Here is a 10217-nt window from a genome sequence, read left to right as displayed (position 1 = left end):
ATACATATATATATATTATACACACACACACACAAAGAAAAACAAGTAGATAGAATAGAAAAAATAGAAAGCTAATGTTTTTTTTGTTTTGTTTTTTAAATAAAAAAATTAAAAAAGAAGATAAATATAGATAAAGCAGAATTAAAATAGAATAAGAAAGTGCTAGAGTTAGAGGGTCAAATAAAGCCCTAAATAAAAATAAAAAATAAAAAATAAAAAGCCCTGAATAAAAGCCCTGCTTTTTTTTCTAAAGTTAAAGCCCTGGAGATATTCTATGCAGACAAAAGTCCCTTGCATGCACTGAATCATTAGGTTAGTTTGAGAAGCCAAAGCAGTCAGGGGAGGAGTGAAATAAGTGCACTGGTTTTATATAAAAATAAATATAAAGAACAAGACACCCAAAGTAGGCCTACAGGTCATTTATTTTCTCTCCAAAGACATGTTTTCCATCTTCACGACAAAAAATATTACAAAAATCCATAACATTCGCTTAACGCAATGTGATGCATTATGTGCTGGGAGGTGTACACTTTTGAATCAGATAATATTATAAGAGAATAAGAGTATATTTGTTTATTGAAGTAGCCTTGATTGAGTATTTAGAACGTACTTTTCCTTTTGAGTTCATGAAAATGACACATTTTACAAAACCAGAATTATTTTACTGTTGAGTTTAATGAACTTGTCTTTCAAGTACCCTGTAAACTGTAGCGCTTGACTGGTTACTCAAGCAGTATAGCTAAGTTCATTATCACCCAAATAGAACATAAAATTTCCTTACCCTCAGGCCATCCGAGATGTAGATGATTTTGTTCCTTAATTGGAACAGATTTGGAGAAATGTAGCATTATATCACTTGCTCACGAATGGATGAGCAAGATAGGTAGAAGTAGAGTAGTAGAACATAGTTAGTTACTATTCTTTATCCCTGAGTCTGGTGTCATTTCCTCACACACTGTTGAAAAAGTACCTGGCACTGATATTCTCTGATGACTGATAGACATGATGTAATGCTGATGGCTGAAAAAGGTCTTGTTCATCATCACTGTGCAACATGAATAGACTTCTGCCATTATTGAAAACAACATACCACACATCCACATAAGGTTTTTTAATAACTAATAAGTTATTAAATAAGTGGGCATAATCTATTACAATAGGCATATTCATAAAAGTGCTTCTGATTCAGATTGAGGATAAGTAGCCCAGTTCATTGGAAATGCAATGTGTTTTTTATTGTTTTGCATTTTTGTTTTTACCAAAAAAAATGCATTTCTCTAATCATCTGACATTCGAAATGAAGCAAGATCTTTGCCGAGTCTATTATACAATGTAGAGTGTAGTTTCTCCTTAAAGAATGCTTTGAAATGCCTCATCCCCCTCTCTGGGGATTTTATTTCAGGTGGACGACACCTCATTCAGCAGTGTGTGCACTGATCTGGCCAGTTTCACTACAGTCTCCACAAGTATCTTATTGCTTGCTAATCCTTGTAAAGGAATGATTTGGAAAAATACTCAAATAAACAAAAAAAAAAATGCTAAAATGAATGATTGGTATATAAGCACCTAAAAATTCTCATTTAATAACAATATAAATTCTAATTGTAATAATTTACTTATTGACAAAAACTCAAAAAATGCAATAATTCAAATAAACCAATGAATATAAAAACATTCAAATACTTAATAATCTATGAATAATTCAATGACATAATCACGCTGATATTGACGCCACCTGTGGACTTCATATCCCACGCTCCTTTGTACCTCTAAAATTATACATTGTCTGATTGGTTGCGTGTTTCCAGTAGGCGGGAACTGTGGTTTATGGGCGTGCTCTTACATTCTGATTGGCTGTTGTGAATGTCAATCACCAGGGCATTTCTAGTGTCTGGTTTCCTGTGTTACCGCCCTTGGGCTGAGACAGTGAAGACGGGTGCGGGATTTTTTTTGCTTTCCGACGAGGACTAGGTCAATAAAGGGTAAAACGCCTGCAGGAATTTCACCAAGGTAAGACATATGTTTCGTCCTCTCTAGGTGTAAGGTTAATAACAAGATAGGGGTCATAAATGTAAAGGTTTGTGTAGTTCAGGGTTAGCTGGCTAAGCGCTCGAGCGCTGATATCCGTATGAGCGTGAGCAGATGGGCAAACAGTTTACAGAATATTACAATTATAAAAAATGTCAAGTTATCTCATAATTATAGCACACCGAGCCCATTATATATACTCATTTATATATTAAACCAGATACACGATTAAAACGAATTAACACATGCTTCACTGATTTAGGTAACACTTGATTCCATTTGTGATATGGACATCCATCATAGTAAACCATGTACTGTCAGAAGAACTTTGATTCAGTCATAGCTTAATTACAGTATAGTTGGCTAAATCACACAATGCGTATTTGAACTATGAATACTGCATCTCAATACATTATTTATGACTTACTGTATTATACATTTTTATTAAAAATGCGCTGTGTAAATGACGTTTTGCCTTAATGGCCATAACGGCATGATTGTAATAATTTTCCTGTTTTACATTGTTTAAGTTAGTTTAATAATGTAGATTCTGCACGGAGATCCGTTTAGGAGTGTTGCAAACGCTACTCTTGATTAGAACATGCACGCGCTGGTGGTGATGCTTATGCAAACCTCGCGCTGGTCAATTGTATGTTTAAAGTGACCAGTTGTTGTTGTTATTATTATTATAATTATGCTGTCTGGCGCAGATGTGAGCGAGAGTTCTATTTATAACGGGTGTGGTCTCCACCCGGGGCGTGGCTTTACATAATTGACTCATGGGATTTATGCACAATATAGTATAACGCAATATTAGAGCACTGTTCATAAAACCATTATGTGTGAGAGAATGAAAACTATTCTCAAACGAGCATGTTCTGCTTTCAGAGATGATGTATGTTTTGTAGACTATCTATCTATCTATCTATCTATCTATCTATCTATCTAGTACAGACTGGTACAGCTATTCAGTTCAATTCAAATGTATTTCTGTAGCTTTTTTCACAATGCACAGCTGAGGTCAAATTTTAAATAGATGAGAGCTAACATGCGATATTGCACTGCAACAGTTTGAAGAATCGGTGTAAGAACACCCCCTGAAGGTTGGACACTTGATTGTAATGAATTTTTCCCTTCCTGAAATGGCACTTAAAGAGCACTTGTCTCAAGTAATGGTTGCTAGATGAACCTCTTACACAAACATTTGAAAACCCGTGTGGGTTCCATAAGCCTCGGTCTCTGTCTCTCAGAGGAAGTGATGGATGAGAAAGAACCGAAGAAAAGATTCTCAGTGTTGTCACTCTCAGGAGCCCAGCTGATCTGAGCTGTTTTCCTTTTCTAGATTAAAGGGGTCATATGATGCGATTTCAGGTTTTCCTTTCTCTTTGAAGTGTTACAAGTAGGGCTGTGCGATTAATCGAAATCGCGATTTGAGACGTTGAGATTTCCTAATCGCAAAGCCTGCAATGTGGACGTGATATTACTCTGTTCCAGAGCATATGCATGACTGCCAGCCTTGAGTTGCAGTCTTACTAACCAATAGAGTGAGCGCACCTCCGTTCTCCCCAATCAGCACTGCTCTAGCCAACTGCGTAAACACCCACCATTAAAAAAACTAAAAACAGAAAGCGGGAGAGAGACAGAGTGGGATTATGTCGTCTACTGGGTCAGATCGATAGTTTGGCAAATTAAAACTAAATAAAACCGTATGCAATTTAAGCTTCGAAATGACAGACAACGAACAAAAAGGGTAATTTCCAAGAGCTGCGTCATATCAAAAGCTCCCGTATCGGTTCTGTTTTCAGTACTGGAGAATAAAAGATACATTCTTAGATATTTTTGTTAGTACGTGAACGTTATCTTACACATTTTATCTCCCCAACAGATTAATTTGAAATAAATTTATAATGCATGTTGGCTATTCCCAATTCAGAAGCGCGCACACACAGCCTGTGTCTGTGAATGCCTCTCATACTCGCTCCTCTGCCCCACGCGGCGTGAATCCCGCCTCACGGATGAGCCGTTCATGCATGCCGCACTCACGCAGCCTGTCTCGTAATGCTCGTTTATACTCGCACCCGGCTCCACACCACTAGTCTTCACGAGCGCATCTGGCAGTATGGACGAGGCTTGACGCACGCGTGCAACCGGTGTCGACTCGCGCCTGGCTCCGCGTTTAAAACGAATGTAAATTCAGTCTAACTGCTTGCTAATTTCACTTGGATGAAATTAAACATTCAGCACATTTTCCACTTGCTCTTAAAATCCCAAATACTTAAAATGAATAAATCAGCCTATGTAACATATGTAATAATTTAATAATTGACTAAATACAGTTCTTTATTTATAAAAAATAAACCAATATTTTCTGTGAAATTCAGTAATTAAGTTAATTCTGTAAAAGTAGTTATACCATTATAATCTTGCCTGCTGAAGAAAAAAAACAATAGAACCCCTCCCAAAACACAATAACAAATGTAATGGATTTCAGGGTTATAATGGGAATTTGTTTGGTTTTAATGTAAACTATAATGGTGTCTATTTGATGGATTCTATTGGTGGGATGTAATCTGGCAGATGGCAACCAATAGAACAACAGTAATTCCTACTGGAATAATGCCCAAAACAAAAAGGAATTTTGTAATGGTGTAATGGAAACTATAAGAATTAGGGATGCACCGATATGAAAATTTTGGCCGATACCGATAACCGATAATTCTTTATTTTTGAAAGCCGATAACCGATATGTTGGCCGATAAATCTATATCCAAATTTTTATATACTTTTTGAGAGCCTGATTACAAAAAAGGTCTCATCATTAAAAACCACATCCCGAACACTTCAACATAAGCAGCCTAGTTTGAACGGTGTATGTTTTAAAAATAATTTTACTCTCCCATTACCAAATTTAGTCATAAAAAAGTCTTACAAATAAAATAATGCAAACAAGTCACTGGACATCATTACACGTGTAAAGAATCAAAATGAATGCGCCATAGATCAATAAAACGGAATAGCCTCTGCACGGACAATAATTAAATGATTTTAATTACTAAACCATATTGCTGATGAAAATAATAATAGAAAAATACAAGTGGTTGTTATTATTAATAATGTATCAATGATTTTGAAAAAGTAACAAATTAATACCACTGTTTTAAACAGCAGCCGTTTGAGCTGCGCGTGCTGAAGCTGAAGAGCTGAATGAACACGGTAAACTGAAGCGTTTTGCTGGCAGCTTATTTAAATCAAGGAAATGCATCCTGAGATTAATATTAATACAACATAAACATAATAATACAACTTATATATGTACAAAATGATGCAGTTATTGCATGCTATAGTCAGAATGTGTGATCCCGTTGTGGATGCGCTCTTCCCATAACAACGCGCTGAAACACGGCAACTAAACCCAAAGAATTCACAACGTTTTATTATAATAATGTTCTCATTAGAATGTTATATACACGACATTCCCAATCATAGTTATTAATGTTGTGCACTGCTGTATGAGTTTATCACTGGTAAACTGAAGCGCTCTTTTAACTTAACCAAACGCATTCTATATGAGATAAATCAGATATACATCAAATAAACACAATATTACAACGTACAATTGCACAAAAGGCTGCAAACGAACAGCGCGCATCTGAAGTGTCTCTGAAGGAAATAATGCATTATTTATCGGCTTTAAGATATCGGCCAAATTTTCTTATTGGGCCGATACCGATAACAGAAAAAATGAGCATTTATCGGCTGACACCGATATGGTGGCCGATATATCGTGCATCCCTAATAAGAATTTCTGTGATGGTTTCTATTGTTTTTTTCAGCAGGGTAATGATACCCATACTGTGCTGCACATTATTGACAATACTGAGCTGAAGCTTGACTTTGCAAATTTAAAATCGCAAATCAAATTGCAATCGCAATATCTGTCAAAAAAAATCACAAAAGCACTTTATTTGGCCTTCCGGAAGTAGATGCAATTAGGAATCATTGGTTAAGATTTATTTACAACAGAACAGCACAACCCAGATGTTTTCGAATTTGTGCAACGCATTTTATGGACGAAGATGAACGCATTTTATGGACCTAGAAGTGTACAAGACTGGGCGGGGCATAGAGGACCTACAATAGTGTACAGTATTTGAAAAATAATGTGTTTTTTGAACATTAAAGCATGTCAGCATATTCTGTTACACCAAATACACAAAATAATGATCTTTAAAATAGCATCATATGACCCCTTTAATGAAACCGATCTCCTCACATTTCCTCTTAAGTTTAATTTGAGTTTTGAGTTCACACTGAACTAATACTGATTCAGTTACATACTATACCTTACAAAACTTTTTTTTTTAAACTTTTTTCTTTGCTAAATGAATAATTTAAATTAGCAAGGATGCATTAAATTGTACAAAGTGATAGTAAATACATGCATAATGTTTAATATAATAATATAATAAATAATACTTTTTATCATTATAATATTTTTAAATGCTGTTCTTTCAAAATGTTATTTATCACAGAATTCTGAAAAAAATTTCAGTATTGGTAATAATAATTAATGTTTCTTGACCACTATATCAAGTGACACTGAAAAAAACAAAACAGCCATATGGTATTACAGGAATAAATTAAAATGTATTTAATATTAATTTTAATATACATTAAAATAGAAAAGTTTTTCAGTTTGAAATTCTAAGAATATTTTACAATTTCATTTTTTTTATTAAAGAAATGTCGTTATGGTGATGGTAAGATAATTTTTTCAGAAACATTGAAATCGTCTTTTTTAATCAATATTAATTCATAAAAAAAAACACAAAACAACTTTTTTGTTATTCGGAGCTTTACTGATGTGCTATTTTTGTGTGTTGTGCTGGTTGTGTGACCTTTTGCCCTGTGTCTTTTCAGCCTTATTATGGATTTGTCCTGTAATGCACTTACAGCAGAGGAAGAAGCAGTACTGGCTTCCTCTCTATTTTGTCTGTCTTGTCGGATTAAGAGGTGTAGATTAGGTTTGTCTGATGGACAGCCACAGAGTATAACTATCATAACTAGATTTTACGGTTTCTAAATACAATGAACGGTTCAAAAGTCTCAGCCTTGATGCTACCTTGTGGTTAGTTTGAGATGTCAGAAGATCCCACCCCAGCACCTCATCTGGTTTTATCGTAGTCCACAAGGAGAAAAAAAGGTAAGTCATATTGCTTGGATAAGTAATCGGAAACCACTCCTCCACAAGCCACACAATTACAGGTATTGATTACTGCAGCAAAGTTTAGTATTTAGGTTTAGGGCTTTGTTCAAATCCCCAACACCACTAAATATGAGTATATTAGCAAGGACTTAGCTTCCCTGTGTAGAATAACACCTTCTATCCATTAGGGCGGGGCGATATGGGCAAACATTCATATCTCTGTATTTTTTGGCCGATTTGCGATATACGGTATATATCTTGGTATAACCGTTTTTGTATTTGGATTAAAAAAAATCTGTATTTAATAAAAAAAATTTATATATATACATTTCACTTACCGCCCAATGTTGTCCAACAAAACAATACATATTAAAGGCTATGAAAACAAATAAAGTGCATGTAACCATGTAAGCCTTTATAATACAGTGGGGAAAAAAGTATTTAGTCAGCCACCAATTGTGCAAGTTCTCCCACTTAAAAAGATGAGAGAGGCCTGTAATTTTCATCATAGGTATACCTCAACTATGAGAGACAAAATGAGAAAAAAAATCCAGAAAATCACATTGTAGGATTTTTAAAGAATTTATTTGCAAATTATGGTGGAAAATAAGTATTTGGTCAATAACAAAATTTCATCTCAATACTTTGTTATATACCCTTTGTTGGCAATGACAGAGGTCAAATGTTTTCTGTAAGTCTTCACAAGGTTTTCACACACTGTTGCTGGTATTTTGGCCCATTCCTCCATGCAGATCTCCTCTAGAGCAGTGATGTTTTGGGGCTGTCGCTGGGCAACATGGATTTTCAACTCCCTCCAAAGATTTTCTATGGGGTTGAGATCTGGAGACTGGCTAGGCCACTCCAGGGCCTTGAAATGCTTCTTACGAAGCCACTCCTTCGTTGCCCGGGCGGTGTGTTTGGGATCATTGTCATGCTGAAAGACCCAGCCACGTTTCATCTTCAATGCCCTTGCTGATGGAAGGAGGTTTTTACTCAATCTCACGATACATGGCCCCATTCATTCTTTTGTTTACACGGATCAGTCGTCCTGGTCCCTTTGCAGAAAAACAGCCCCAAAGCATGATGTTTCCACCCCCATGCTTCACAGTAGGTATGGTGTTCTTTGGATGCAACTCAGCATTCTTTCTCCTCAAGTTGAGTTTTTACCAAAAAGTTCTATTTTGGTTTCATCTGACCATATGACATTCTCCCAATCCTCTTCTGGATCATCCAAATGCTCTCTAGCAAACTTCAGACGGGTCTGGACATGTACTGGCTTAAGCAGGGGACACGTCTGGCACTGCATGATTTGAGTCCCTGGCGGCGCAGTGTGTTACTGATGGTAGCCTTTGTTACTTTGGTCCCAGCTCTCTGCAGGTCATTCACTAGGTCCCTCCGTGTGGTTCTGGGATTTTTGCTCCCAGTTCTTGTGATCATTTTGACCCCACGGGGTGAGATCTTGTGTGGAGCCCCAGATCGAGGGAGATTATCAGTGGGTTTGTATGTCTTCCATTTTCTAATAATTGCTCCCACATTTCACACCAAGACACCAAGCTGCTTACCAATTGCAGATTCAGTCTTCCCAGCCTGGTGCAGGTCTACAATTTAGTTTCTGGGACAGCTCTTCAGCTTTTTGGTCTTGGCCATGGTGGTGTTTGGAGTGTGACTGTTTGAGGTTGTGGACAGATGTCTTTTATACTGATAACGAGTTCAAACAGATGCCATTAATACAGGTAACCAGTGGAGGACAGAGGAGCCTCTTAAAGAAGAAGTTACAGGTCTGTGAGAGCCAGAAATCTTGCTTGTTTGTAGGTGACCAAATACTTATTTTACCGAGGAATTTACCAATTAATTCTTTAAAAATCCTACAATGTGATTTTCTGGATTTTTTTTCTCATTTTGTCTCTCATAGTTGAGGTATACCTATGATGAAAATTACAGGCCTCTCTCATCTTTTTAAGTGGGAGAACTTGCACAATTGGTGGCTGACTAAATACTTTTTTGCCCCACTGTATGTGCAAAAAGGGGTTAAAATCACATTTCATTGTAACATTGCAATCTAAAAACAAAAATAAGGCTTTTAAAGCAGAAGTTAAATTCACTAAACTAAAAATGAAAATAAATGAGAACAAAAGCAAACTGTGTTAGGCTATTTTGATTACCCCATTACAGTCAGTGCTATCATAAAAATAGACTTACTTGTAAGTTTAAAATTCTACATGTCACATTTATTGTCCAACTACAAATGTTTCAGAGAAATGTATATTTTAGTCAGAATTATTGCGCTACTATTTAATTGAGCTCCGTCTGTTTGGCGCGCATGCGCGTGGCGGCGCTCGTTCACTGAAGTGACGTCTGTGAGGTTTAGTGGAGAGTACCAAAGCAGAAGGCTCATGCACTTCTGACAGAAAAATGGAAATATAACATTTTAGTTTTACAGATGGAGAATATACATGTGAAATGCAAGTTATGCATTCAGGAAGACCGCACATCTCAAACACATTAAACAGCGCGAGTAGCCTAGTGTCTCTGTCAGCGGCATATGCAGCCTTTCTGTCCGAGCATATGATGGGCCGAGCCGCTTAAACTAATATGCAAAAACGAAACTATAAACTGTCTTACCAGTTTTTAAAGGCCTTAATATGAAGCTTGTCACATGTTTAGAACATATCTATGCACTTTCTCCGCAGCAGCTCAGTCTGTGTCCTCCACTATATTTTCAGATGCGCTCGTATCAAACTACTGTATCGATATAAACTGTATTGCCTCATATCGAATCGCTTATAAAGAAAATATCAATATATCGTACAAACTCGATATACCGCCCAGCCCTACTATCCATTTAATGCGGGAAATCTCTTAAAGGGGTCATATGATGCGATTTCAAGGTTTCCTTTCTCTTTGGAGCGTTTCAAGCTGATTGTGCATAGATAAGATCCCTGAAGTTGCAAAATCACTTTATTTGCACACTTCTGAATCCGCT

General features: G+C 36.4%; 1 protein-coding gene across 1 annotated transcript in view; it reads left to right on the top strand.

The window, feature by feature from the left end:
- The first annotated feature begins 1903 nt into the window (after window positions 1-1903).
- The window catches only part of LOC107588545 (tropomodulin-3-like), a 43299-nt gene continuing 34985 nt past the window's right edge, over window positions 1904-10217 (top strand). Inside the window, exon 1 of the mRNA XM_016276680.1 lies at window positions 1904-2010. The gene's annotated coding sequence lies outside the window, so the exon portion shown is untranslated. The remainder of the gene's footprint in view (window positions 2011-10217) is intronic.

Source organism: Sinocyclocheilus grahami, unplaced genomic scaffold, assembly GCF_001515645.1.
Source record: "Sinocyclocheilus grahami isolate Dianchi unplaced genomic scaffold, SAMN03320097.WGS_v1.1 scaffold105.1, whole genome shotgun sequence".
Taxonomy (NCBI): Eukaryota; Metazoa; Chordata; class Actinopteri; order Cypriniformes; family Cyprinidae; genus Sinocyclocheilus; species Sinocyclocheilus grahami.
The sequence above is the reverse complement of the archived record's forward strand: the minus strand, read 5'-3'. Positions and strand labels throughout refer to the sequence as shown.